The sequence below is a fragment of the Euprymna scolopes genome, chromosome 38, assembly GCF_053919585.1.
Source record: "Euprymna scolopes isolate OS-2025 chromosome 38, ASM5391958v1, whole genome shotgun sequence".
Taxonomy (NCBI): Eukaryota; Metazoa; Mollusca; class Cephalopoda; order Sepiida; family Sepiolidae; genus Euprymna; species Euprymna scolopes.
Window position 1 is genome coordinate 58,373,024 of NC_136519.1, and position 27,968 is coordinate 58,400,991.

At 30.3% G+C, this 27,968-nt stretch overlaps 1 protein-coding gene across 4 annotated transcripts in view; it reads right to left on the reverse strand.

The window, feature by feature from the left end:
- Positions 1-27,968, reverse strand: part of LOC145263161 (solute carrier family 28 member 3-like) — a 688,175-nt gene that overhangs the window by 393,972 nt on the left and 266,235 nt on the right. The window contains exon 1 of one of the 4 annotated variants that reach the window (XM_080120174.1): positions 2,910-2,983. The exons of the other annotated variants lie outside the window; for them this stretch is intronic. The gene's annotated coding sequence lies outside the window, so the exon portion shown is untranslated. Of the gene's footprint in view, positions 1-2,909; positions 2,984-27,968 lie in introns of those variants that run through there. 4 annotated transcript variants of the gene reach the window in all.

Genomic DNA, 27,968 nt, shown 5'->3' on the forward strand with positions numbered 1-27,968 from the left:
ATATATATATATATATATATATATATATATATATATATATATACATGGGGGGATATAAATGCTAACTGTTTTAGCAAGTAGTACTCCCGGATCAGATACTAGATACTATGATATATTTTTACATTTATATAAAAAAGGCAATTTCTATGTGTCTGTTAGTTTGATTCCCATGGACTTCCAAACAACTAAACACATTTTTAAATGAAATTTCACACAGATATGTTCCTGGGAGTGTCCTTAAATAGAATTTTTATCGGAATATCATAAGTGAAGTTGAGATGTTTAAGCATCTCACAAGTAGAATCGTTCGGCGTATAAAATAAAGAGTATGTTCTTTTATAAGACAGCGGGCATTCGAAATAAATGTTTCTGTTTAAAGCACAATTGCAATATTGTACTTGATTTTTAAATTTTTATCTTTAAGTTAAGTCAATATGTAAATAATTTTACGTTCTCTACAGTGCTATGTAGACTAGAATGTATTATAGACTAAGTCACTTGTATATTTAGATCTACACATAGTGTTTGTTTTGATATGCCTTGAAAAGTTTTTGTATCGAACATTTTATTTTTTCTGGGTGCAAATGACACTACTACAGAAATTCTGTAAAACAAATTTGTGTTATTTTATAAAACTTTGATAGCATTGTGTGGCCGCTTTAGTTGGGGTATGAATTCAAAATAATTAAAACTTATTAAATATATACAGAGTGATGAGGAAATAACGTGACAACGACAGGAATTCAAATAATTACGGTTAAATTCCAATAGAAAATACTATTTATAACATGCTCTAAATATACAACCTATATATGTGCGTTTGTTTCTTTGTATGGACGAATAAAGACACGAATTAAAACGTCACAAGTTTCACTTGAAAACTCAACATTTTTTTTTTGGCGTAAGCATACTGTACGGTCATATATTATGTACCTTTGAATGTATTTCGAAGGCATTCACTGGAACACTTGCAATAAATGCTTGCGTAGTTGAGTCTTTTTAACGTCGCAGCTTTTACTCTAAGGCCGCAGTTTTAATCACTTCGGTGACTACGCCCAGAACTCTTTTCATTTCATGTCGAAGCATATATAAGCATACAACCGATGCATTTAGAAAATATATGCCGACAATAGAAACTAATCCACAAGTCATTCGATTACAAACATGTGAGATTCCGACAAAACTTAAAGTGTTGATGTCAATATTGATTCAACGTTCGTCTGTTATACTGAAGTTGAAAACATCGGGTTTATCTGATTGAGACGGCTTTTTCGAAAAACTCTTCCGCTCGAGCGATGGACGAAGCTTATGGAATGTACATTTCCCACGTGATGTAAGTAAATGAAAACAAAAGAACATCATATAATAGGGAAATAATATTGTTAGTGGTTTTCTGTTAAAAATATGATCGCTATTAATATTCCTAATGTTTGTTCAATGTTGATTTGTCATCGTCACGATTTCCTCAGCTAGTTTAATCCACGTAACAGAAATGCAATCAGAGCACTCGGCCGTTCTCCAGTGAACCGAAAATGGCAACTTTTCATCGTTTGCAAATGCTCTCAAGGATCACGACGTGTATCAGCGTTAAAACTGTTGGAAATATAGATTTACGATCCTGTGGATGATGAATTAGGTTTCCCATTCACCCCCCCCTCGACCGTTGCTCATGTTAGAAGAGATTAGGATTTGTGAACCGTTCGTTGTGGGTGAAAATTATGTTCCTATTGCCAATCGTTGGACAGGCGTATGATAGATGCTTTAGAAAGAATTTACTGAAGAATAGTTTGCATCAGATGTTTTATAAAAAGTGAAAAGAACTTGCTTTTAGGTTGAGAAAAAATTCCCGTATGAGGTAGAAAACCCGTCTAGCTTTTTGCGATATTTCGGGCAATAGCTCATTGGTTTAAGGGAGTTGTCCACAACCGAACTAAGGTCATTTTCATTGGCAACAATATTGAGTGGTTGAGATGGGAAACTGATATTCAGAAGAGTAGAGCAAGTGAAGAGCTGATAGGAAAATAACTAGATTTTTCAAATATGAATCTCAACCTGGAGAATAGAACAGACTTTGTTCAAATAATCCTTTTTCTTAGATTTAGGTCCCAGTTTGATAAAAACACAAGGAAATAATACTATCATCACGAGGAAAAAATAGCGAATTATTCTGTTTTTGCTGATCAAACATCACAGTGATGACTGTTACTTTCACTACTATAAAGCAACGTCACCACACACTGAGCCAATGTTTTAACGTGGCAACAAACTGCAATTTTTTTTATATCAACAAGCTGATAAAAGACTTTCCCTTCTTATCTTACATATTTTTATTCTTCGTAACGTTATAGTGACTTTATACACTACTAAGCAAATAATAAACCCAAATTCGATGAACAATAAGACTGTGTTTATAACCGTTTTAACTTGCTAGCTGATAAATTATAAATGCCAGCATACTGTATGTAAACATTGAAGATTTTCTCATAACTTCCACTTTATTTTCTCTAATGTGGTAAGTTGATATGCCTATTTAAGGAACAATGAACTTACACAAAGTCTATAAATACACGTACATATAACGCGTTATTGCGTACAATTTGTGTCAGATATAACCTCACAACCATGACATGTACTTCTGTAAAATAATTTTTCTAATAAACTTAATTATGTCTTTCTGTTTGTCATGATTATTTACAACATTTTCCTTCAATCTCTTTAATATTAATTCAGTATTAGAAATATATAGAACCGTAGTTAACAATTTTTTTAATTGCATTCCGGATAATCCAGTTCCAATTACACAAAGAAATAATCTGACTCGCCTTAAACTCAATTCGGACATAATATAATTAAAATTTATGTGGAGTAAAATCGTTGTTGCATTGTAATGATGAAATAAATACTTGTACATCTTTATGTCGAACTTCTGGAAACTGCATGAAAGGGTTTTTTCATTCTGCCAGACATGATCGGGTAGAAGTCTAAAATAAATAAAAAGTAATTTTATTCTTAATATTGCGCACACTAAAGCTCACTAAGAATCGATAACCACTTAGCACTTATATCCGTTACGCCACAAGTTCTTGCTAACAATTCTGGTATTAATTTTAATCGCCTTAAAATATTTTGGTTTTAGATCGCGTAATTGCTAAGTTATACTTTATTCTAAATCTGATAGGAGTTGAAGGTCGAATCTTCAGTGCAGCAAATACTAAGCATACGAATACAAATTGCCTAGGATTAGTTATGGTTGACTAAAAGAAAGCAAGCAACTTATATGGATTAAATAAAATTCTGTACAGATCCCCGAGTTAAAAAAGATGCATCCTAAGAAAACCGTGAAAATATTGCCCAAGATTAAAACTGTTGTCTTAATAAATATTGAATAATCAATAATCAATTCTCATTTTAAAAATCCGAATTATAAATCTAAATTATAAATATTACTAGCACTTTTCATCTCTTTCGATAATCGTTAAAAATAATTTTATTATTGCCGTTAATATTAACTTTTCTTTGAAAAAAACACGTTGTTATTGTTAAGAATCTGAAAAGCAAAAAAATGTTTTTTTTCTTTTTCTCTTGTTGTCTTGTTGTCTTGTTCTCTTGTTGTCTTGTTGTCTTGTTGTCTTGGCTAATTTATGCATTCAAGAAGTTTTTTGAAGATTGCAACTGTTTCCACCATTGTTGCACATTATATGGTCTGAATTGTTTATTTGATTTAAGTTTCTCCTTATCATTTTCTATGCTAAAAAGCTTTATACAGAAAACTGACGTTTGCGGGAGTCTTTTCCGTAATGAGTAGAAAGACCAGTTTGATCCAAACCCTTTTTCTCAGTGGTCTTATGATTTGCACTTTAATTTAAATTGCAGTTGAAGTAGCAGTGATAATTGAATATTTTCTGCATAATGGTTTCCTCGAGGGCATAATTTAAAGATGAAACACTTGTGTCTGTAGATATTAAAATAATTATAGTAATTATTATATAGATATATATATACATATATATATATACATATATATATATTAGTTTTTACATATGATTATCCACTGACACGTGTTTCGTCGTCTACGACTCATCAGAGTGGCTGAATCTAGCGATATATATATAAGTATATATATATATATATATATATATAGAGAGAGAGAGAGAGAGAGAGAGAAAATAAACATCTACATAAATGTTATGTCTAAACAAAAATAAAGGTGCGCACACTGTTATATCTAACATACAGATACAACGAACGTGCACCTACCGTTAAACATATAATCATGTGCAAGCATGCAAGTCACACCCGCATATACATACCATCGTATACCTACAGCAAATAGACATCTACATAAGTGTTATGTCTAAATAGAGATAAAGGTGCGCACACTGATATATCTAACATACAAATACAACGAGCGTGCACCTATCGTTAAAGGTATACATACATCAACAAATGATCGGGTTTATCTAATGATTCTATTTTAAAGAGGGGGATAATCCCCATTTACCTGCGCATACATATGGTCCAGGGAGAATCATCCCTTCCCCCTCTGCAAGTTTATCCCACACCCATAGTAGAAACTCCGACAGCTTAAACACATGCAAATGTAAAATCCCTCACGTATATCGGCGTAACGGCAAATCTAATAAAACTGAGAATGTCCAACCCTATAAGCTCTCTTAATAATGAAAATCCAAATAGCAATAGAGGCACCTCCCTAACAACTCTGATTAAATACCTGCAACATAGAAATATTCCGTACTCGCTAAAATGGGATTTATTGAAAAAATCCAATTCATACACCCCTAAATCCACATTCTGCAACCTTTGCACCTCAGAAGCAGTTGCAATAATAACATATCCTAAAGCCACGATAAACGCCAAAAATGAGCTTATTTCGTTATGCAAGCACAGGAATAAAAATCAAGTATAGCCAGCTCAAAACCAATTAAGTCACCAAACCTGAACTAGTTTTGGCAAGTTGCCCCTATACGTATACGTATGGATTTACACATGTATGAGTGTATATGTATGCATGCATGAGTGGGTGGATGCTGGATGCGTTGTGTCTCTGTTACTATATACGTATGTCTATATGTGTATGTATACATGTGCGTGTTTGAGTAAGTACATGCTTGTACATGTCTATGTATGTATGACTGTACATGTGTATATGTATGTGTATATATGTGTATATGTATATGTGTATATATGTGTGTATGTGTATATATATATACATATATGCATGATTTTGTCTCTATTAATTTCATTTCTTTATGTATGTGGATGTATATATATGTGTGAGCATGTAGACGTGCGTTTTGTGTTGAGTGTGTATACTTATGATTATGAGCTGGAATGTATATATGTGTGTATGCACGCGTGAGTGTGTGTGCATGTATACGCGTATGCATGTGTATTTATATATGCATATATATGTGTGTGTGTGTGTGTTTGTTTGAGCATGGACATTTAATGGAGTTACACACCTTTTTTTACAAGGTGGTCACCACTTATCAAGGCCCGGAAGCCACTCAGGGATAAGGGTTATTGTAAGTACAGTACGTTAGGGTGGATATTTTAGAGTGTCTACTTAAGGGGGCGGTTCAGGAGGGAAGCAGGCAGACGGAACAGAGTTCCACAGGCGTGCAGTTCTAAGAAAGAAGCTTTGTTCATGGAATCCGCGTTTCGATTTAGGCATAGATAAAGAGTGGGGAAAGTTTTTGACAGTGGATTCAGCTAGACGGGTGTTTTTTGTAAAAGATTGGCGAAGGGGTACCAGAGATTCGAGTTTAGACGAGCACCTGCCATGGAAATAACGATAAAACAAAGATAGGCTTGCAACGTCTCTTCTGTGGGAGAGAGGTTGCAGGGAAGAGAAAAGGGCATCCCCCACTAAGCCACGAAGTCTATTTTGTACTCTGTCAAGGCAGGATAGGCTGTTTTTAGCAGCTGCTGCCCAGATATGGCAGCAGTATTCCATCCTTGGGCGTACTTGGCTTTTATATAGATAGAGAATTGCATCAGTAGTGAGATATCTTCTGGAGCGGTAGAAGGATCCCACCATCTTTCCAGCGACCTTGGCAACAGACTTGATGTACGTGTTCCATTTCAGATCAGGAGTGAAGGTCAAGCCCAGAAGCTTGTCAAAACATGGGGCTTCTCCTAGACGAGAGCCATCCATTTCAATTGATGTCAGATGGGGATCAGAGCGTTGATGATGTAAACATAGGAGTTTGGTTTTAGATGCATTAAAGGTAACCAGCCACGTCTTCCCCCACTGAACCACTCGTTCGACATCAGAGAATAGAAATCAGAGAGAGCTTTGTTATTTACAGCCTTTGATGTGTTGCTGTAGATGGTTGTGTCATCAGCAGAGAGGTAAAAGAATGATTTAAGTATGTGTTTAGGGAGATCATTGATGTAGATCAGGAAGAGAGTTGGGCCCAGGATGGACCCTTGAGGGACTCCAGCATTAATACTGTAGGCCTCTGATTTTTGTCCATCAACCACTACTCTTATGAGCCTATCAGAGAGAAATGATTTAATGATAGAATATTTCCAGTTATACCGTAGCTGGAGATCTTGTGAAGTAGGCCTTTATGCCATACCTTGTCGAAGGCCTTTGATATGTCAAGAGCAATTGCAATGGAAAGGGAGCCTTTGTCAAGAGATTCACTAATCCTGTGAGATATAACCGTTAGCACGTCTGCGGTAGATCTTGCAGAACGGAAACCATATTGCGTGTCACTAAGAAGGTTATTTCTGCTGAGCTGGTTGACTACTTCTCTATTTAATATGGATTCCAGCAACTTACTCATCACACCCAGGAGACTTATTGGTCTGTACTGAGAGGGAGGACTTATCACCTGAATTCTTAAATAGAGGGCAAACTGATGAGGTCTTCCAGGGAGTCGGAAAGCACTTCTCCTTAAGGCAACGTCTAAACAGTTTCGTAAGTATGGGAGCAAGTTCTCGTTAAAGCTTTTTTAACACTATAATTGAATTACTGGAATCAAGGTTCTTGATTAGCTTGGCAATCTCATGCACAGATATTTGTATGTTGCATAGCGTGTTCTGTGTTCTGTGTTATAGGAGGAAATATGGAGAGTTGATATCCTTCGTCACATAGGGTAGAATTAGCTGCAAAGTTCTTGGCAAATAGTTTGGCCTTGTCTGAAGCTGAGGAGATGACCTCTGGTCCGTTGATAAGGTTGGGATAGAACGCACACTTCTGTTCAGGATCCTATTTGTTATTTGCCAAAACTGGTGGGCACTAAGCCGCTGATCAGCTACTTTGGATTTAACAGACTGGGCATATAGCTCTCTTGCATTTTTTATTACTCTATTACAGTGGTTGCTGGCGTTCCTGAAAGCAGCTTTAGTCTCAGTGCATCTATTACGTTGGTAGCAATGGAAAAAGTGATTTCTGTGCGCGATGGCAGCAGCACATTCTGGGGAGAACTATGACTGGCTGGTAGGTTTTTGTTGAATTTTTTTAGATGGTATGAATCGGTCTATGCCTACAATTAAGCATTCGGTCAGGTCTGATACTATAGAGGACACCTCATTTTTAAACATGGAATGCAGAGGTAGATCAGATATAAATTTTCGGAAGCTATTCCAGTCAACCATGGAGTATGGCTATAAAGTACGGTGGAGGGATATGTCTGGGGACTTATTACATTTCATTTTTATCAACTGATACGACGGAGTGGTCGGAGGATCCTAGAAGAGAAAGAACGGAACATGAGCATAGCTCAGGGGAAGTTGAGAGAAAAAGGTCTAGGAGGCTTGCATATTGACCTGTAGTATCGGGCACACAGGTGGGCTCGCGAAGAATCTGAGTGAGGTTATAAGCAATGGCAAAATCATGACAAAACCTACCCTCATCGTCCGTCTTATTTGAGTGGGTCAGCCATTCCACGTTATGGACGTTGAAGTCACCACAGATGTGGATGTTAGCCGAGGGGTGTGCAGACAGGACGTGGTCTATTTTCTCAGATATGCTCTTAAAGATAGTAACTCCGCTGTTGTGGGGCCGATAGAGGGCAACTATAAATGCAGTGGTGTAAGCAAGTGCAACCCGGAAGCACATATAAGGTAAATTAGGATATTCTCTAGAGATATCCCTGCCACATGGGAAGACATCTTTAATGTAGGTACATATTCCATGCCCATGGCGATCTTGGGGGTCAGATTTAGATGTTAAGTTAGAGTATCCGTTACTTATGAACTCATCAAGGAAAGTGGTCGGCCCTATTCCAGTTTCGATAAGAAAGAATATGTCCGGTGTCGTCTCCTGTAATTGAGTTTCAACGTCTGGAAGGTTGGAACATAGACCCCTGATGTTGGAGAAGGCGACATGTTCATAGGGTCTACGTTGGAAAACAGGGTTCTAGGTTATTCGATTTTTTTTCTTAGCCGTATGTTAGTACATTCTAGCTGTCTGTATCTCCCTGGACCATATGTATGCGAAGGTAAATGGGGATTAGCCCCTCTCTAAAATAGAATCTTAGATAAACCCGATCATTTGTTGATGTATGTATACGTTTAACGATAGGTGCACGCTCGTTGTATTTGTATGTTAGATATATCAGTGTGCGCACCTTTATCTCTATTTAGACATAACACTTATGTAGATGTTTATTTGCTGTAGGTATACGATGGTATGTATATGCGGGTGTGACTTGCATGCTTGCACATGATTATAGTGATGATGAATATATATATATATATATTCAATACACACATATTTAATTAAACATACAACAAAACCTTACACATGCACACATGCGAGCTGTGTACATTTGAATTCCTGCCAATCTATTCACACACGCGCAAAGAGAGTGAGAGGGGGAGGATAGAATTGAATTCATAGAATATTTTTTACTTATTTGCTGCATGTTAATCTCACAAACTTTTATGGCTGCTATTATTATAATACTGTTCAATTTTCAAGTATTCCGTTTATTTACGTCATTTACATAATCGTTATACTCTTAGCTTACGCCGCTTATGTTACTGCCAATACTATATTGTTCATTGCTTTGCTATTTTTAATTTCATTTCTACACTTTCTTGTTACAACTTTGATTTTCTTTAATCTCTTTTATCACTATTTACCATTTGCCATTCCTCTAACCATCTCCGACAATCAACGTGCAAACACGCAAACATCACTAGTATTATATACATTATACATATTAGTATTAGCAACGGTGCATCTCACATATAAATGTACAAGAGCTTAACGAATTGGTTTATGAAATTCTACGTCTCCCTCCACCAGATTCGCCGAACTTCTCGTCCACTGCTAAAAAGTTAATTAAACGCAAACGTCATCCTAGTTTGTTCTACTATAAAATTTACTTTAACTGTTACGTTGTTCTAAATTCAGGTTAAGAAATAAATAAGCGAATACATAACAATGCATATGTGTGTTCCAGTCTGTATATATTAAAATGTGTGTTCTAGTCTGTATATATTAAAATGTGTGTTCCAGTCTGTATATATTAAAATGTGTGTTCCAGTCTGTATAAATTAAAATGTGTGTTCCAGTCTGTATATATTAAAATGCGTGTTCTAGTCTGTATATATTAAAATGTGTGTTCCAGTCTGTATATATTAAAATGTGTGTTCCAGTCTGTATATATTAAAATGTGTGTTCCAGTCTGTGTATATTAAAATGTGTGTTCTAGTCTGTATATATTTAAATGTGTGTTCTAGTCTGTATATATTAAAATGTGTGTTCCAGTCTGTATATATTAAAATGTGTGTTCCAGTCTGTATATATTAAAATGTGTGTTCTAGACTGTATATATTAAAATGCGTGTTCTAGACTGTATATATTAAAATGTGTGTTCCAGTCTGTATATATTAAAATGCGTGTTCTAGACTGTATATATTAAAATGCGTGTTCTAGACTGTATATAATAAAATGTGTGTTCCAGTCTGTATATATTCAAATGTGTGTTCCAGTCTGTATATATTAAAATGTGTGTTCCAGTCTGTATATATTAAAATGCGTGTTCTAGACTGTATATATTAAAATGTGTGTTCTAGACTGTATATATTAAAATGTGTGTTCCAGTCTGTATATATTAAAATGTGTGTTCCAGTCTGTATATATTAAAATGTGTGTTCTAGTCTGTATATATTAAAATGTGTGTTCCAGTCTGTATATATTAAAATGCGTGTTCTAGACTGTATATATTAAAATGTGTGTTCTAGTCTGTATATATTAAAATGTGTGTTCTAGTCTGTATATATTAAAATGCGTGTTCTAGACTGTATATATTAAAATGTGTGTTCCAGTCTGTATATATTAAAATGTGTGTTCTAGTCTGTATATATTAAAATGTGTGTTCCAGCCTGTATATATTAAAATGTGTGTTCCAGTCTGTATATATTTAAATGTGTGTTCTAGTCTGTATATATTAAAATGTGTGTTCCAGTCTGTATATATTTAAATGTGTGTTCTAGTCTGTATATATTAAAATGTGTGTTCTAGTCTGTATATATTAAAATGTGTGTTCCAGCCTGTATATATTAAAATGTGTGTTCCAGTCTGTATATATTTAAATGTGTGTTCTAGTCTGTATATATTAAAATGTGTGTTCCAGTCTGTATATATTTAAATGTGTGTTCTAGTCTGTATATATTAAAATGTGTGTTCTACTCTGTATATATTAAAATGTGTGTTCTAGTCTGTATATATTAAAATGTGTGTTCCAGTCTGTATATATTAAAATGTGTGTTCCAGTCTGTATATATTAAAATGTGTGTTCCAGTCTATATATATTTAAATGTGTGTTCCAGTCTATATATATCATAATGTGTGTTCTAGTCTATATATATTAAAATGTGTGTTCCAGTCTGTATATATAAAAATGTGTGTTCTAGTCTGTATATATTAAAATGTGTGTTCTAGTCTGTATATATTAAAACGTGTGTTCCAGTCTGTATATATTAAAATGTGTGTTCCAGTCTGTATATATTAAAATGTGTGTTCCAGTCTGTATATATTAAAATGCGTGTTCTAGACTGTATATATTAAAATGTGTGTTCCAGTCTGTATATATTAAAATGTGTGTTCCAGTCTGTATATATTAAAATGTGTGTTCCAGTCTGTATATATTTAAATGCGTGTTCCAGTCTGTATATATTAAAATGTGTGTTCTAGACTGTATATATTAAAATGTGTGTTCCAGTCTGTATATATCAAAATGCGTGTTCTAGACTGTATATATTAAAACGTGTGTTCCAGTCTGTATATATTAAAATGTGTGTTCCAGTCTGTATATATTAAAATGTGTGTTCCAGTCTGTATATATCAAAATGCGTGTTCTAGACTGTATATATTAAAATGTGTGTTCCAGTCTGTATATATTAAAATGTGTGTTCCAGTCTGTATATATTAAAATGTGTGTTCCCGTCTGTATATATAAAAATGTGTGTTCTAGACTGTATATATTAAAATGTGTGTTCCAGTCTGTATATATCAAAATGCGTGTTCTAGTCTGTATATATTAAAATGTGTGTTCCAGTCTGTATATATTAAAATGCGTGTTCTAGACTGTATATATTAAAATGTGTGTTCTAGACTGTATATATTAAAATGTGTGTTCTAGACTGTATATATTAAAATGTGTGTTCCAGTCTGTATATATTAAAATGTGTGTTCCAGTCTGTATATATTAAAATGCGTGTTCTAGACTGTATATATTAAAATGTGTGTTCTAGTCTGTATATATTAACATGTGTGTTCCAGTCTGTATATATTAAAATGTGTGTTCCAGTCTGTATATATTAAAATGCGTGTTCTAGACTGTATATATTAAAATGCGTGTTCTAGACTGTATATATTAAAATGCGTGTTCTAGACTGTATATATTAAAATGTGTGTTCTAGACTGTATATATTAAAATGTGTGTTCCAGTCTGTATATATTAAAATGTGTGTTCCAGTCTGTATATATTAAAATGCGTGTTCTAGACTGTATATATTAAAATGCGTGTTCGAGTCTGTATATATTAAAATGTGTGTTCCAGTCTGTATATATTAAAATGTGTGTTCCAGTCTGTATATATTAAAATGCGTGTTCTAGACTGTATATATTAAAATGTGTGTTCTAGACTGTATATATTAAAATGTGTGTTCTAGACTGTATATATTAAAATGTGTGTTCTAGACTGTATATATTAAAATGTGTGTTCCAGTCTGTATATATTAAAATGTGTGTTCCAGTCTGTATATATTAAAATGCGTGTTCTAGACTGTATATATTAAAATGTGTGTTCTAGTCTGTATATATTAAAATGTGTGTTCCAGTCTGTATATATTAAAATGTGTGTTCCAGTCTGTATATATTAAAATGTGTGTTTAAGTCTGTAAATATTAAAATGTGTGTTCCAGTCTGTATATATTAAAATGTGTGTTCCAGTCTGTATATATTAAAATGCGTGTTCTAGACTGTATATATTAAAATGCGTGTTCGAGACTGTATATATAAAAATGTGTGTTCAAGTCTGTATATATTAAAATGTGTGTTCCAGTCTGTATATATTAAAATGTGTGTTCCAGTCTGTATATATTAAAATGCGTGTTCTAGACTGTATATATTAAAATGTGTGTTCTAGTCTGTATATATTAAAATGTGTGTTCCAGTCTGTATATATTAAAATGCGTGTTCTAGACTGTATATATAAAAATGTGTGTTCTAGTCTGTATATATTAAAATGTGTGTTCTAGTCTGTATATATTAAAATGCGTGTTCTAGACTGTATATATTAAAATGTGTGTTCCAGTCTGTATATATTAAAATGTGTGTTCTAGTCTGTATATATTAAAATGTGTGTTCCAGTCTGTATATATTAAAATGTGTGTTCCAGTCTGTATATATTAAAATGTGTGTTCCAGTCTATATATATATTAAAATGTGTGTTCCAGTCTATATACAAAATATTGTGTGGTCTAGTCTATATATATTTAAATGTGTGTTCCAGTCTATATATATTAAAATGTGTGTTCCAGTCTGTATATATTAAAATGTGTGTTCTAGTCTATATATATTAAAATGTGTGTTCCAGTCTATATACATCATATTGTGTGGTCTAGTCTATATATAATAAAATGTGTGTTCCAGTCTATATATATCATAATGTGTGTTCTAGTCTATATATATTAAAATGTGTGTTCCAGTCTATATATATTAAAATGTGTGTTCCAGTCTATATATATTAAAATGTGTGTTCCAGTCTATATATATCATAATGTGTGTTCTAGTCTATATATATTAAAATGTGTGTTCCAGTCTGTATATATTAAAAGGTGTGTTCTAGTCTGTATATATTAAAATGTGTGTTCCAGTCTATATATATTAAAATGTGTGTTCCAGTCTGTATATATCATAATGTGTGTTCTAGTCTGTATATATTAAAATGTGTGTTCTAGTCTGTATATATTAAAACGTGTGTTCCAGTCTGTATATATTCAAATGTGTGTTCCAGTCTGTATATATTAAAATGTGTGTTCCAGTCTGTATATACCAAAATGCGTGTTCTAGACTCTATATATTAAAATGTGTGTTCCAGTCTGTATATATTAAAATGTGTGTTCCAGTCTGTATATATTAACATGTGTGTTCAAGTCTGTATATATTAAGATGTGTGTTCTAGACTGTATATATTAAAATGCGTGTTCTAGACTGTATATATTTAAATGTGTGTTCCAGTCTGTATATATTAAAATGTGTGTTCCAGTCTGTATATATTAAAATGTGTGTTCCAGTCTGTATATATTAAAATGTGTGTTCCAGTCTGTATATATTAAAATGTGTGTTCTAGTCTGTATATATTAAAATGTGTGTTCTAGACTGCATATATTAAAATGTGTGTTCCAGTCTGTATATATTTAAATGTGTGTTCCAGTCTGTATATATTAAAATGTGTGTTCTAGTCTGTATATATTAAAATGTGTGTTCCAGTCTGTATATATTTAAATGTGTGTTCAAGTCTGTATATATTAAAATGTGTGTTCTAGTCTGTATATATTAAAATGTGTGTTCCAGTCTGTATATATTAAAATGTGTGTTCTAGTCTGTATATATTAAAATGTATGTTCAAGACTGTATATATTAAAATGTGTGTTCTAGTCTGTATATATTAAAATGTGTGTTCCAGTCTGTATATATTAAAATGTGTGTTCCAATCTGTATATATTAAAATGTGTGTTCTAGTCTGTATATATTAAAATGTGTGTTCTAGTCAGTATATATTAAAATGTGTGTGCTAGTCTGTATATATTTAAATGTGTGTTCTAGTCTATATATATTTAAATGTGTGTTCTAGTCTGTATATATTAAAATGTGTGTTCCAGTTTGTAAATATTAAAATGTGTGTTCCACTCTGTATATATTAAAATGTGTGTTCCAGTGTGTATATATTCAAATGTGTGTTCCAGTCTGTATATATTAAAATGTGTGTTCCAGTCTGCATATATTAAAATGCGTGTTCTAGACTGTATATATTTAAATGTGTGTTCTAGACTGTATATATTAAAATGTGTGTTCCAGTCTGTATATATTAAAATGTGTGTTCCAGTCTGTATATATTAAAATGTGTGTTCTAGTCTGTATATATTAAAATGTGTGTTCCAGTCTGTATATATTAAAATGTGTGTTCTAGTCTGTATATATTAAAATGTATGTTCTAGACTGTATATATTAAAATGTGTGTTCTAGTCTGTATATATTAAAATGTGTGTTCCAGTCTGTATATATTAAAATGTGTGTTCCAGTCTGTATATATTTAACTGTGTGTTCTAGTCTGTATATATTAAACTGTGTGTTCTAGTCTGTATATATTAAAATGTGTGTTCCACACTGTATATATAAAAATGTGGGTTTCCAGTCTGTATATATTAAAATGTGTGTTCAAGTCTTTATATATTAAAATGTGTGTTCTAGTCTGTATATATTAAAATGTGTGTTCCAGTCTGTATATATTAAAATGTGTGTTCTAGTCTGTATACATTAAAATGTGTGTTCCAGTCTGTATATATTAAAATGTGTGTTCAAGTCTGTATATATAAAAATGAGTGTTCCAGTCTATATATATCATAATGTGTGTTCTAATCTGTATATATTAAAATGTGTGTTCCAGTCTGTATATATTAAAATGCGTGTTCTAGACTGTATATATTAACATGTGTGTTCCAGTCTGTATATATTAAAATGTGTGTTCCAGTCTGTATATATTAAAATGTGTGTTCCCGTCTGTATATATAAAAATGTGTGTTCTAGTCTATATATATTAAAATGTGTGTTCCAGTCTGTATATATTAAAATGTGTGTTCCAGTCTATATATATTTATATGTGTGTTCTAGTCTGTATATATTAAAATGTGTGTTCTAGTCTGTATTTATTAAAATGTTTGTTCCAGTCTGTATATATTAAAATGTGTGTTCCAGTCTGTATATATGAAAATGTGTGTTCCAGTCTGTATATATTAAAATGTGTGTTCCAGTCTATATATATTAAAATGTGTGTTCCAGTCTATATATATCATAATGTGTGTTCTAGTCTATATATATTAAAATGTGTGTTCCAGTCTGTATATATTAAAATGTGTGTTCTAGTCCGTATGTATTAAAATGTGTGTTCCAGTCTATATATATATAAAAATGTGTGTTCCTGTCTATATATATCATAATCTTTGTTCTAGTCTATATATATTAAAATGTGTGTTCCAGTCTGTATAAATTAAAATGCCTGTTCTAGACTGTATATATTAAAATGTGTGTTCTAGTCTGTATATATTAAAATGTGTGTTCCAGTCTGTATATATTAAAATGTGTGTTCCAGTCTGTATATATTAAAATGTGTGTTCCAGTCTGTATATATTAAAATGTGTGTTCCAGTCTGTATATATTAAAATGTGTGTTCTAGTCAGTATATATTAAAATGTGTGTGCTAGTCTGTATATATTAAAATGTGTGTTCTAGTCTATATATATTTAAATGTGTGTTCTAGTCTGTATATATTAAAATGTGTGTTCCAGTTTGTATATATTAAAATGTGTGTTCCAGTCTGCATAAATTAAAATGTGTGTTCCAGTCTGTATATATTCAAATGTGTGTTCCCGTCTGTATATATTAAAATGTGTGTTCCAGTCTGTATATATAAAAATGTGTGTTCTAGTCTGTATATATTAAACTGTGTGTTCCAGTCTGTATATATTAAAATGTGTGTTCCAGTCTGTATATATTAAAATGTGTGTTCTAGTCTGTATATATTAAAATGTGTGTTCCAGTCTGTATATATTAAAATGTGTGTTCTAGTCTGTATATATTAAAATGTGTGTTCCAGTCTGTATATATTAAAATGTGTGTTCCAGTCTGTATATATTAAAATGTGTGTTCTAGTCTGTATATATTAAAATGTGTGTTCCAGTCTGTATATATTAAAATGTGTGTTTAAGTCTGTATATATTAAAATGTGTGTTCTAGTCTGTATATATTAAAATGTGTGTTCCAGTCTGTATATATTAAAATGTGTGTTCTAGTCTGTATATATTAAAATGTGTGTTCAAGTCTGTATATATTAAAATGTGTGTTCCAGTCTGTATATATAAAAATTTGGGATTCCAGTCTGTATATATTAAAATGTGTGTTCAAGTCTGTATATATTAAACTGTGTGTTCCAGTCTGTATATATTAAAATGTGTGTTCCAGTCTGTATATATTAAAATGTGTGTTCCAGTCTGTATATATTAAAATGTGTGTTCCAGTCTGTATATATTAAAATGTGTGTTCTAGTCTGTATATATTAAACTGTGTGTTCCAGTCTGTATCTATTAAAATGTGTGTTCTAGTCTGTATATATTAAAATGTGTGTACCAGTCTGTATATATTAAAATGTGTTTTCTAGTCTGTATATATTAAAATGTGTGTTCAAGTCTGTATATATAAAAATGTGTTTTCTAGTCTGTATATATTAAATTGTGTTTTCTAGTCTGTATATATTAAAATGTGTGTTCCAGTCTGTATATATTAAAATGTGTGTTCCAGTCTGTATATATTAAAATGTGTTTTCTAGTCTGTATATATTAAAATGTGTTTTCTAGTCTGTATATATTAAAATGTGTGTTCCAGTCTGTATATATTAAAATGTGTGTTCCAGTCTGTATATATTAAAATGTGTGTTCTAGTCTGTATATATTAAAATGTGTGTTCCAGTCTGTATATATTAAAATGTGTGTTCCAGTCTGTATATATAAAAATGTGGGATTCCAGTCTGTATATATTAAAATGTGTGTTCAAATCTGTATATATTAAACTGTGTGTTCCAGTCTGTATATATAAAAATGTGTGTTCCAGTCTGTATATATTAAAATGTGTGTTCCAGTCTGTATATATTAAAATGTGTTTTCTAGTCTGTATATATTAAAATGTGTTTTCTAGTCTGTATATATTAAAATGTGTGTTCTAGTCTGTATATATTAAAATGTGTGTTCCAGTCTGTATATATAAAAATGTGGGATTCCAGTCTGTATATATTAAAATGTGTGTTCCAGTCTGTATATATAAAAATGTGGGATTCCAGTCTGTATATATTAAAATGTGTGTTCAAGTCTGTATATATTAAACTGTGTGTTCCAGTCTGTATATATTAAAATGTGTGTTCCAGTCTGTATATATTAAAATGTGTGTTCCAGTCTGTATATATTAAAATGTGTTTTCTAGTCTGTATATATTAAAATGTGTTTTCTAGTCTGTATATATTAAAATGTGTGTTCTAGTCTGTATATATTAAAATGTGTGTTCCAGTCTGTATATATTAAAATGTGTTTTCTAGTCTGTATATATTAAAATGTGTGTTCAAGTCTGTATATATAAAAATGTGTTTTCTAGTCTGTATATATTAAAATGTGTTTTCTAGTCTGTATATATTAAAATGTGTGTTCCAGTCTGTATATATTAAAATGTGTGTTCCAGTCTGTATATATTAAAATGTGTTTTCTAGTCTGTATATATTAAAATGTGTTTTCTAGTCTGTATATATTAAAATGTGTGTTCCAGTCTGTATATATTAAAATGTGTGTTCCAGTCTGTATATATTAAAATGTGTTTTCTAGTCTGTATATATTAAAATGTGTGTTCCAGTCTGTATATATTAAAATGTGTGTTCCAGTCTGTATATATAAAAATGTGGGATTCCAGTCTGTATATATTAAAATGTGTGTTCAAGTCTGTATATATTAAACTGTGTGTTCCAGTCTGTATATATTAAAATGTGTGTTCCAGTCTGTATATATTAAAATGTGTGTTCCAGTCTGTATATATTAAAATGTGTGTTCCAGTCTGTATATATAAAAATGTGTTTTCTAGTCTGTATATATTAAACTGTGTGTTCCAGTCTGTATATATAAAAATGTGTGTTCCAGTCTGTATATATTAAAATGTGTGTTCCAGTCTGTATATATAAAAATGTGGGATTCCAGTCTGTATATATTAAAATGTGTGTTCCAGTCTGTATATATTAAAATGTGTGTTCTAGTCTGTATATATTAAAATGTGTGTTCCAGTCTGTATATATTAAAATGTGTGTTCTAGTCTGTATATATTAAAATGTGTGTTCCAGTCTGTATATATTAAAATGTGTGTTCAAGTCTGTATATATTAAAATGTGTGTTCTAGTCTGTATATATTAAAATGTGTGTTCTAGTCTGTATATATTAAAATGTGTGCTCCAGTCTGTATATATTAAAATGTGTGTTCTAGTCTGTATATATTAAAATGTGTGTTCCAGTCTGTATATATTAAAATGTGTGTTTAAGTCTGTATATATTAAAATGTGTGTTCTAGTCTGTATATATTAAAATGTGTGTTCCAGTCTGTATATATTAAAATGTGTGTTCTAGTCTGTATATATTAAAATGTGTGTTCAAGTCTGTATATATTAAAATGTGTGTTCCAGTCTGTATATATAAAAATTTGGGATTCCAGTCTGTATATATTAAAATGTGTGTTCAAGTCTGTATATATTAAACTGTGTGTTCCAGTCTGTATATATTAAAATGTGTGTTCCAGTCTGTATATATTAAAATGTGTGTTCCAGTCTGTATATATTAAAATGTGTGTTCCAGTCTGTATATATTAAAATGTGTGTTCTAGTCTGTATATATTAAACTGTGTGTTCCAGTCTGTATCTATTAAAATGTGTGTTCTAGTCTGTATATATTAAAATGTGTGTTCCAGTCTGTATATATTAAAATGTGTTTTCTAGTCTGTATATATTAAAATGTGTGTTCAAGTCTGTATATATAAAAATGTGTTTTCTAGTCTGTATATATTAAATTGTGTTTTCTAGTCTGTATATATTAAAATGTGTGTTCCAGTCTGTATATATTAAAATGTGTGTTCCAGTCTGTATATATTAAAATGTGTTTTCTAGTCTGTATATATTAAAATGTGTTTTCTAGTCTGTATATATTAAAATGTGTGTTCCAGTCTGTATATATTAAAATGTGTGTTCCAGTCTGTATATATTAAAATGTGTTTTCTAGTCTGTATATATTAAAATGTGTGTTCCAGTCTGTATATATTAAAATGTGTGTTCCAGTCTGTATATATAAAAATGTGGGATTCCAGTCTGTATATATTAAAATGTGTGTTCAAATCTGTATATATTAAACTGTGTGTTCCAGTCTGTATATATAAAAATGTGTGTTCCAGTCTGTATATATTAAAATTTGTGTTCCAGTCTGTATATATTAAAATGTGTTTTCTAGTCTGTATATATTAAAATGTGTTTTCTAGTCTGTATATATTAAAATGTGTGTTCTAGTCTGTATATATTAAAATGTGTGTTCCAGTCTGTATATATAAAAATGTGGGATTCCAGTCTGTATATATTAAAATGTGTGTTCCAGTCTGTATATATAAAAATGTGGGATTCCAGTCTGTATATATTAAAATGTGTGTTCAAGTCTGTATATATTAAACTGTGTGTTCCAGTCTGTATATATTAAAATGTGTGTTCCAGTCTGTATATATTAAAATGTGTGTTCCAGTCTGTATATATTAAAATGTGTTTTCTAGTCTGTATATATTAAAATGTGTTTTCTAGTCTGTATATATTAAAATGTGTGTTCCAGTCTGTATATATTAAAATGTGTTTTCTAGTCTGTATATATTAAAATGTGTGTTCAAGTCTGTATATATAAAAATGTGTTTTCTAGTCTGTATATATTAAAATGTGTTTTCTTGTCTGTATATATTAAAATGTGTGTTCCAGTCTGTATATATTAAAATGTGTGTTCCAGTCTGTATATATTAAAATGTGTTTTCTAGTCTGTATATATTAAAATGTGTTTTCTAGTCTGTATATATTAAAATGTGTGTTCCAGTCTGTATATATTAAAATGTGTGTTCCAGTCTGTATATATTAAAATGTGTTTTCTAGTCTGTATATATTAAAATGTGTGTTCCAGTCTGTATATATTAAAATGTGTGTTCCAGTCTGTATATATAAAAATGTGGGATTCCAGTCTGTATATATTAAAATGTGTGTTCAAGTCTGTATATATTAAACTGTGTGTTCCAGTCTGTATATATTAAAATGTGTGTTCCAGTCTGTATATATTAAAATGTGTGTTCCAGTCTGTATATATTAAAATGTGTGTTCCAGTCTGTATATATTAAAATGTGTGTTCTAGTCTGTATATATTAAACTGTGTGTTCCAGTCTGTATATATTAAAATGTGTGTTCCAGTCTGTATATATTAAAATGTGTGTTCCAGTCTGTATATATAAAAATGTGGGATTCCAGTCTGTATATATTAAAATGTGTGTTCCAGTCTGTATATATTAAAATGTGTGTTCCAGTCTGTATATATTAAAATGTATGTTCCAGTCTGTATATATTAAAATGTGTGTTCAAGTCTGTATATATAAACATGTGTGTTCTAGTCTGTATATATTTAAATGTGTGTTTCAGTCTGTATATATTAAAATGTGTGTTCTAGACTGTATATATTAAAATGCGTCTTCAAGACTGTATATATTAAAATGTGTGTTCCAGTCTGTATATATTAAAATGTGTGTTCCAGTCTGTATATATTAAAATGTGTGTTCCAGTCTGTATATATTAAAATGTGTGTTCCAGTCTGTATATATTAAAATGTGTGTTCCAGTCTGTATATATTAAAATGTGTGTTCAAGTCTGTATATATTTAAATGTGTGTTCTAGTCTGTATATATTAAAATGTGTGTTCCAGTCTGTATATATTAAAATGTGTGTTCTAGACTGTATATATTAAAATGCGTCTTCTAGACTGTATATATTAAAATGTGTGTTCCAGTCTGTATATATTAACATGTGTGTTCCAGTCTGTATATATTAAAATGTGTGTTCCAGTCTGTATGTATTAAAATGCGTGTTCTAGACTGTATATATTAAAATGTGTGTTCCAGTCTGTATATATTTAAATGTGTGTTCCACTCTGTATATATTAAAATGTGTGTTCCAGTCTGTATATATTAAAATGTGTGTTCCAGTCTGTATATATTAAAATGCGTGTTCTAGACTGTATACATTAAAATGTGTGTTCTAGACTGTATATATTAAAATGTGTGTTCTAGACTGTATATATTAAAATGTGCGTCCAGTCTGTATATATTAAAATGTGTGTTCCAGTCTGTATATATTAAAATGTGTGTTCCAGTCTGTATATATTAAAATGTGTTTTCTAGTCTGTATATATTAAAATGTGTGTTCTAGTCTGTATATATTAAAATGTGTGTTCCAGTCTGTATATATAAAAATGTGGGATTCCAGTCTGTATATATTAAAATGTGTGTTCCAGTCTGTATATATTAAAATGTGTGTTTAAGTCTGTATATATTAAAATGTGTGTTCTAGTCTGTATATATTAAAATGTGTGTTCCAGTCTGTATATATTAAAATGTGTGTTCTAGTCTGTATATATTAAAATGTGTGTTCAAGTCTGTATATATTAAAATGTGTGTTCCAGTCTGTATATATAAAAATTTGGGATTCCAGTCTGTATATATTAAAATGTGTGTTCAAGTCTGTATATATTAAACTGTGTGTTCCAGTCTGTATATATTAAAATGTGTGTTCCAGTCTGTATATATTAAAATGTGTGTTCCAGTCTGTATATATTAAAATGTGTGTTCCAGTCTGTATATATTAAAATGTGTGTTCTAGTCTGTATATATTAAACTGTGTGTTCCAGTCTGTATCTATTAAAATGTGTGTTCTAGTCTGTATATATTAAAATGTGTGTTCCAGTCTGTATATATTAAAATGTGTTTTCTAGTCTGTATATATTAAAATGTGTGTTCAAGTCTGTATATATAAAAATGTGTTTTCTAGTCTGTATATATTAAATTGTGTTTTCTAGTCTGTATATATTAAAATGTGTGTTCCAGTCTGTATATATTAAAATGTGTGTTCCAGTCTGTATATATTAAAATGTGTTTTCTAGTCTGTATATATTAAAATGTGTTTTCTAGTCTGTATATATTAAAATGTGTGTTCCAGTCTGTATATATTAAAATGTGTGTTCCAGTCTGTATATATTAAAATGTGTTTTCTAGTCTGTATATATTAAAATGTGTGTTCCAGTCTGTATATATTAAAATGTGTGTTCCAGTCTGTATATATAAAAATGTGGGATTCCAGTCTGTATATATTAAAATGTGTGTTCAAATCTGTATATATTAAACTGTGTGTTCCAGTCTGTATATATAAAAATGTGTGTTCCAGTCTGTATATATTAAAATGTGTGTTCCAGTCTGTATATATTAAAATGTGTTTTCTAGTCTGTATATATTAAAATGTGTTTTCTAGTCTGTATATATTAAAATGTGTGTTCTAGTCTGTATATATTAAAATGTGTGTTCCAGTCTGTATATATAAAAATGTAGGATTCCAGTCTGTATATATTAAAATGTGTGTTCCAGTCTGTATATATAAAAATGTGGGATTCCAGTCTGTATATATTAAAATGTGTGTTCAAGTCTGTATATATTAAACTGTGTGTTCCAGTCTGTATATATTAAAATGTGTGTTCCAGTCTGTATATATTAAAATGTGTGTTCCAGTCTGTATATATTAAAATGTGTTTTCTAGTCTGTATATATTAAAATGTGTTTTCTAGTCTGTATATATTAAAATGTGTGTTCTAGTCTGTATATATTAAAATGTGTGTTCCAGTCTGTATATATTAAAATGTGTTTTCTAGTCTGTATATATTAAAATGTGTGTTCGAGTCTGTATATATAAAAATGTGTTTTCTAGTCTGTATATATTAAAATGTGTTTTCTAGTCTGTATATATTAAAATGTGTGTTCCAGTCTGTATATATTAAAATGTGTGTTCCAGTCTGTATATATTAAAATGTGTTTTCTAGTCTGTATATATTAAAATGTGTTTTCTAGTCTGTATATATTAAAATGTGTGTTCCAGTCTGTATATATTAAAATGTGTGTTCCAGTTAGTATATATTAAAATGTGTTTTCTAGTCTGTATATATTAAAATGTGTGTTCCAGTCTGTATATATTAAAATGTGTGTTCCAGTCTGTATATATAAAAATGTGGGATTCCAGTCTGTATATATTAAAATGTGTGTTCAAGTCTGTATATATTAAACTGTGTGTTCCAGTCTGTATATATTAAAATGTGTGTTCCAGTCTGTATATATTAAAATGTGTGTTCCAGTCTGTATATATTAAAATGTGTGTTCCAGTCTGTATATATTAAAATGTGTGTTCTAGTCTGTATATATTAAACTGTGTGTTCCAGTCTGTATATATTAAAATGTGTGTTCCAGTCTGTATATATTAAAATGTGTGTTCCAGTCTGTATATATAAAAATGTGGGATTCCAGTCTGTATATATTAAAATGTGTGTTCCAGTCTGTATATATTAAAATGTGTGTTCTAGTCTGTATATATTAAAATGTGTGTTCCAGTCTGTATATATTAAAATGTGTGTTCCAGTCTGTATATATTAAAATGTGTGTTCCAGTCTGTATATATTAAAATGTGTGTTCAAGTCTGTATATATTAAAATGTGTGTTCTAGTCTGTATATATTAAAATGTGTGTTCTAGTCTGTATATATTAAAATGTGTGTTCCAGTCTGTATATATTAAAATGTGTGTTCCAGTCTGTATATATTAAAATGCGTGTTCCCGTCTGTATATATTAAAATGTGTGTTCCAGTCTATATATATTAAAATGTGTGTTCTAGTTTGTATATATTAAAATGCGTGTTCCAGTCTGTATATATTAAAATGTGTGTTCCAGTCTGTATATATTAAAATGTGTGTTCCAGTCTGTATATATTAAAATGTATGTTCCAGTCTGTATATATTAAAATGTGTGTTCAAGTCTGTATATATAAACATGTGTGTTCTAGTCTGTATATATTTAAATGTGTGTTCCAGTCTGTATATATTAAAATGTGTGTTCTAGACTGTATATATTAAAATGCGTCTTCAAGACTGTATATATTAAAATGTGTGTTCCAGTCTGTATATATTAAAATGTGTGTTCCAGTCTGTATATATTAAAATGTGTGTTCCAGTCTGTATATATTAAAATGTGTGTTCCAGTCTGTATATATTAAAATGTGTGTTCCAGTCTGTATATATTAAAATGTGTGTTCAAGTCTGTATATATTTAAATGTGTGTTCTAGTCTGTATATATTAAAATGTGTGTTCCAGTCTGTATATATTAAAATGTGTGTTCTAGACTGTATATATTAAAATGCGTCTTCGAGACTGTATATATTAAAATGTGTGTTCCAGTCTGTATATATTAAAATGTGTGTTCCAGTCTGTATATATTAAAATGTGTGTTCCAGTCTGTATGTATTAAAATGCGTGTTCTAGACTGTATATATTAAAATGTGTGTTCCAGTCTGTATATATTTAAATGTGTGTTCCACTCTGTATATATTAAAATGTGTGTTCCAGTCTGTATATATTAAAATGTGTGTTCCAGTCTGTATATATTAAAATGCGTGTTCTAGACTGTATACATTAAAATGTGTGTTCTAGACTGTATATATTAAAATGTGTGTTCTAGACTGTATATATTAAAATGTGCGTCCAGTCTGTATATATTAAAATGTGTGTTCCAGTCTGTATATATTAAAATGTGTGTTCCAGTCTGTATATATTAAAATGTGTTTTCTAGTCTGTATATATTAAAATGTGTTTTCTAGTCTGTATATATTAAAATGTGTGTTCTAGTCTGTATATATTAAAATGTGTGTTCCAGTCTGTATATATAAAAATGTGGGATTCCAGTCTGTATATATTAAAATGTGTCTTCCAGTCTGTATATATAAAAATGTGTGTTCTAGTCTGTATATATTTAAATGTGTGTTCCAGTCTGTATATATTAAAATGTGTGTTCTAGACTGTATATATTAAAATGCGTCTTCAAGACTGTATATATTAAAATGTGTGTTCCAGTCTGTATATATTAAAATGTGTGTTCCAGTCTGTATATATTAAAATGTGTGTTCCAGTCTGTATATATTAAAATGTGTGTTCCAGTCTGTATATATTAAAATGTGTGTTCCAGTCTGTATATATTAAAATGTGTGTTCAAGTCTGTATATATTTAAATGTGTGTTCTAGTCTGTATATATTAAAATGTGTGTTCCAGTCTGTATATATTAAAATGTGTGTTCTAGACTGTATATATTAAAATGCGTCTTCGAGACTGTATATATTAAAATGTGTGTTCCAGTCTGTATATATTAAAATGTGTGTTCCAGTCTGTATATATTAAAATGTGTGTTCCAGTCTGTATGTATTAAAATGCGTGTTCTAGACTGTATATATTAAAATGTGTGTTCCAGTCTGTATATATTTAAATGTGTGTTCCACTCTGTATATATTAAAATGTGTGTTCCAGTCTGTATATATTAAAATGTGTGTTCCAGTCTGTATATATTAAAATGCGTGTTCTAGACTGTATACATTAAAATGTGTGTTCTAGACTGTATATATTAAAATGTGTGTTCTAGACTGTATATATTAAAATGTGCGTCCAGTCTGTATATATTAAAATGTGTGTTCCAGTCTGTATATATTAAAATGTGTGTTCCAGTCTGTATATATTAAAATGTGTTTTCTAGTCTGTATATATTAAAATGTGTTTTCTAGTCTGTATATATTAAAATGTGTGTTCTAGTCTGTATATATTAAAATGTGTGTTCCAGTCTGTATATATAAAAATGTGGGATTCCAGTCTGTATATATTAAAATGTGTCTTCCAGTCTGTATATATAAAAATGTGTGTTCCAGTCTGTATATATTAAAATGTGTGTTCAAGTCTGTATATATTAAACTGTGTGTTCCAGTCTGTATATATTAAAATGTGTGTTCCAGTCTGTATATATTAAAATGTGTGTTCCAGTCTGTATATATTAAAATGTGTTTTCTAGTCTGTATATATTAAAATGTGTTTTCTAGTCTGTATATATTAAAATGTGTGTTCTAGTCTGTATAAATTAAAATGTGTGTTCCAGTCTGTATATATTAAAATGTGTTTTCTAGTCTGTATATATTAAAATGTGTGTTCAAGTCTGTATATATAAAAATGTGTTTTCTAGTCTGTATATATTAAAATGTGTTTTCTAGTCTGTATATATTAAAATGTGTGTTCCAGTCTGTATATATTAAAATGTGTGTTCCAGTCTGTATATATTAAAATGTGTGTTCCAGTCTGTATATATTAAAATGTGTTTTCTAGTCTGTATATATTAAAATGTGTGTTCCAGTCTGTATATATTAAAATGTGTGTTCCAGTCTGTATATATAAAAATGTGGGATTCCAGTCTGTATATATTAAAATGTGTGTTCAAGTCTGTATATATTAAACTGTGTGTTCCAGTCTGTATATATTAAAATGTGTGTTCCAGTCTGTATATATTAAAATGTGTGTTCCAGTCTGTATATATTAAAATGTGTGTTCCAGTCTGTATATATTAAAATGTGTGTTCTAGTCTGTATATATTAAACTGTGTGTTCCAGTCTGTATATATTAAAATGTGTGTTCCAGTCTGTATATATTAAAATGTGTGTTCCAGTCTGTATATATAAAAATGTGGGATTCCAGTCTGTATATATTAAAATGTGTGTTCCAGTCTGTATATATTAAAATGTGTGTTCTAGTCTGTATATATTAAAATGTGTGTTCCAGTCTGTATATATTAAAATGTGTGTTCTAGTCTGTATATATTAAAATGTGTGTTCCAGTCTGTATATATTAAAATGTGTGTTCAAGTCTGTATATATTAAAATGTGTGTTCTAGTCTGTATATATTAAAATGTGTGTTCTAGTCTGTATATATTAAAATGTGTGTTCCAGTCTGTATATATTAAAATGTGTGTTCCAGTCTGTATATATTAAAATGCGTGTTCCCGTCTGTATATATTAAAATGTGTGTTCCAGTCTATATATATTAAAATGTGTGTTCTAGTCTGTATATATTAAAATGCGTGTTCCAGTCTGTATATATTAAAATGTGTGTTCCAGTCTGTATATATTAAAATGTGTGTTCCAGTCTGTATATATTAAAATGTATGTTCCAGTCTGTATATATTAAAATGTGTGTTAAAGTCTGTATATATAAACATGTGTGTTCTAGTCTGTATATATTAAAATGTGTGTTCCAGTCTGTATATATTAAAATGTGTGTTCTAGACTGTATATATTAAAATGCGTCTTCAAGACTGTATATATTAAAATGTGTGTTCCAGTCTGTATATATTAAAATGTGTGTTCCAGTCTGTATATATTAAAATGTGTGTTCCAGTCTGTATATATTAAAATGTGTGTTCCAGTCTGTATATATTAAAATGTGTGTTCCAGTCTGTATATATTAAAATGTGTGTTCAAGTCTGTATATATTTAAATGTG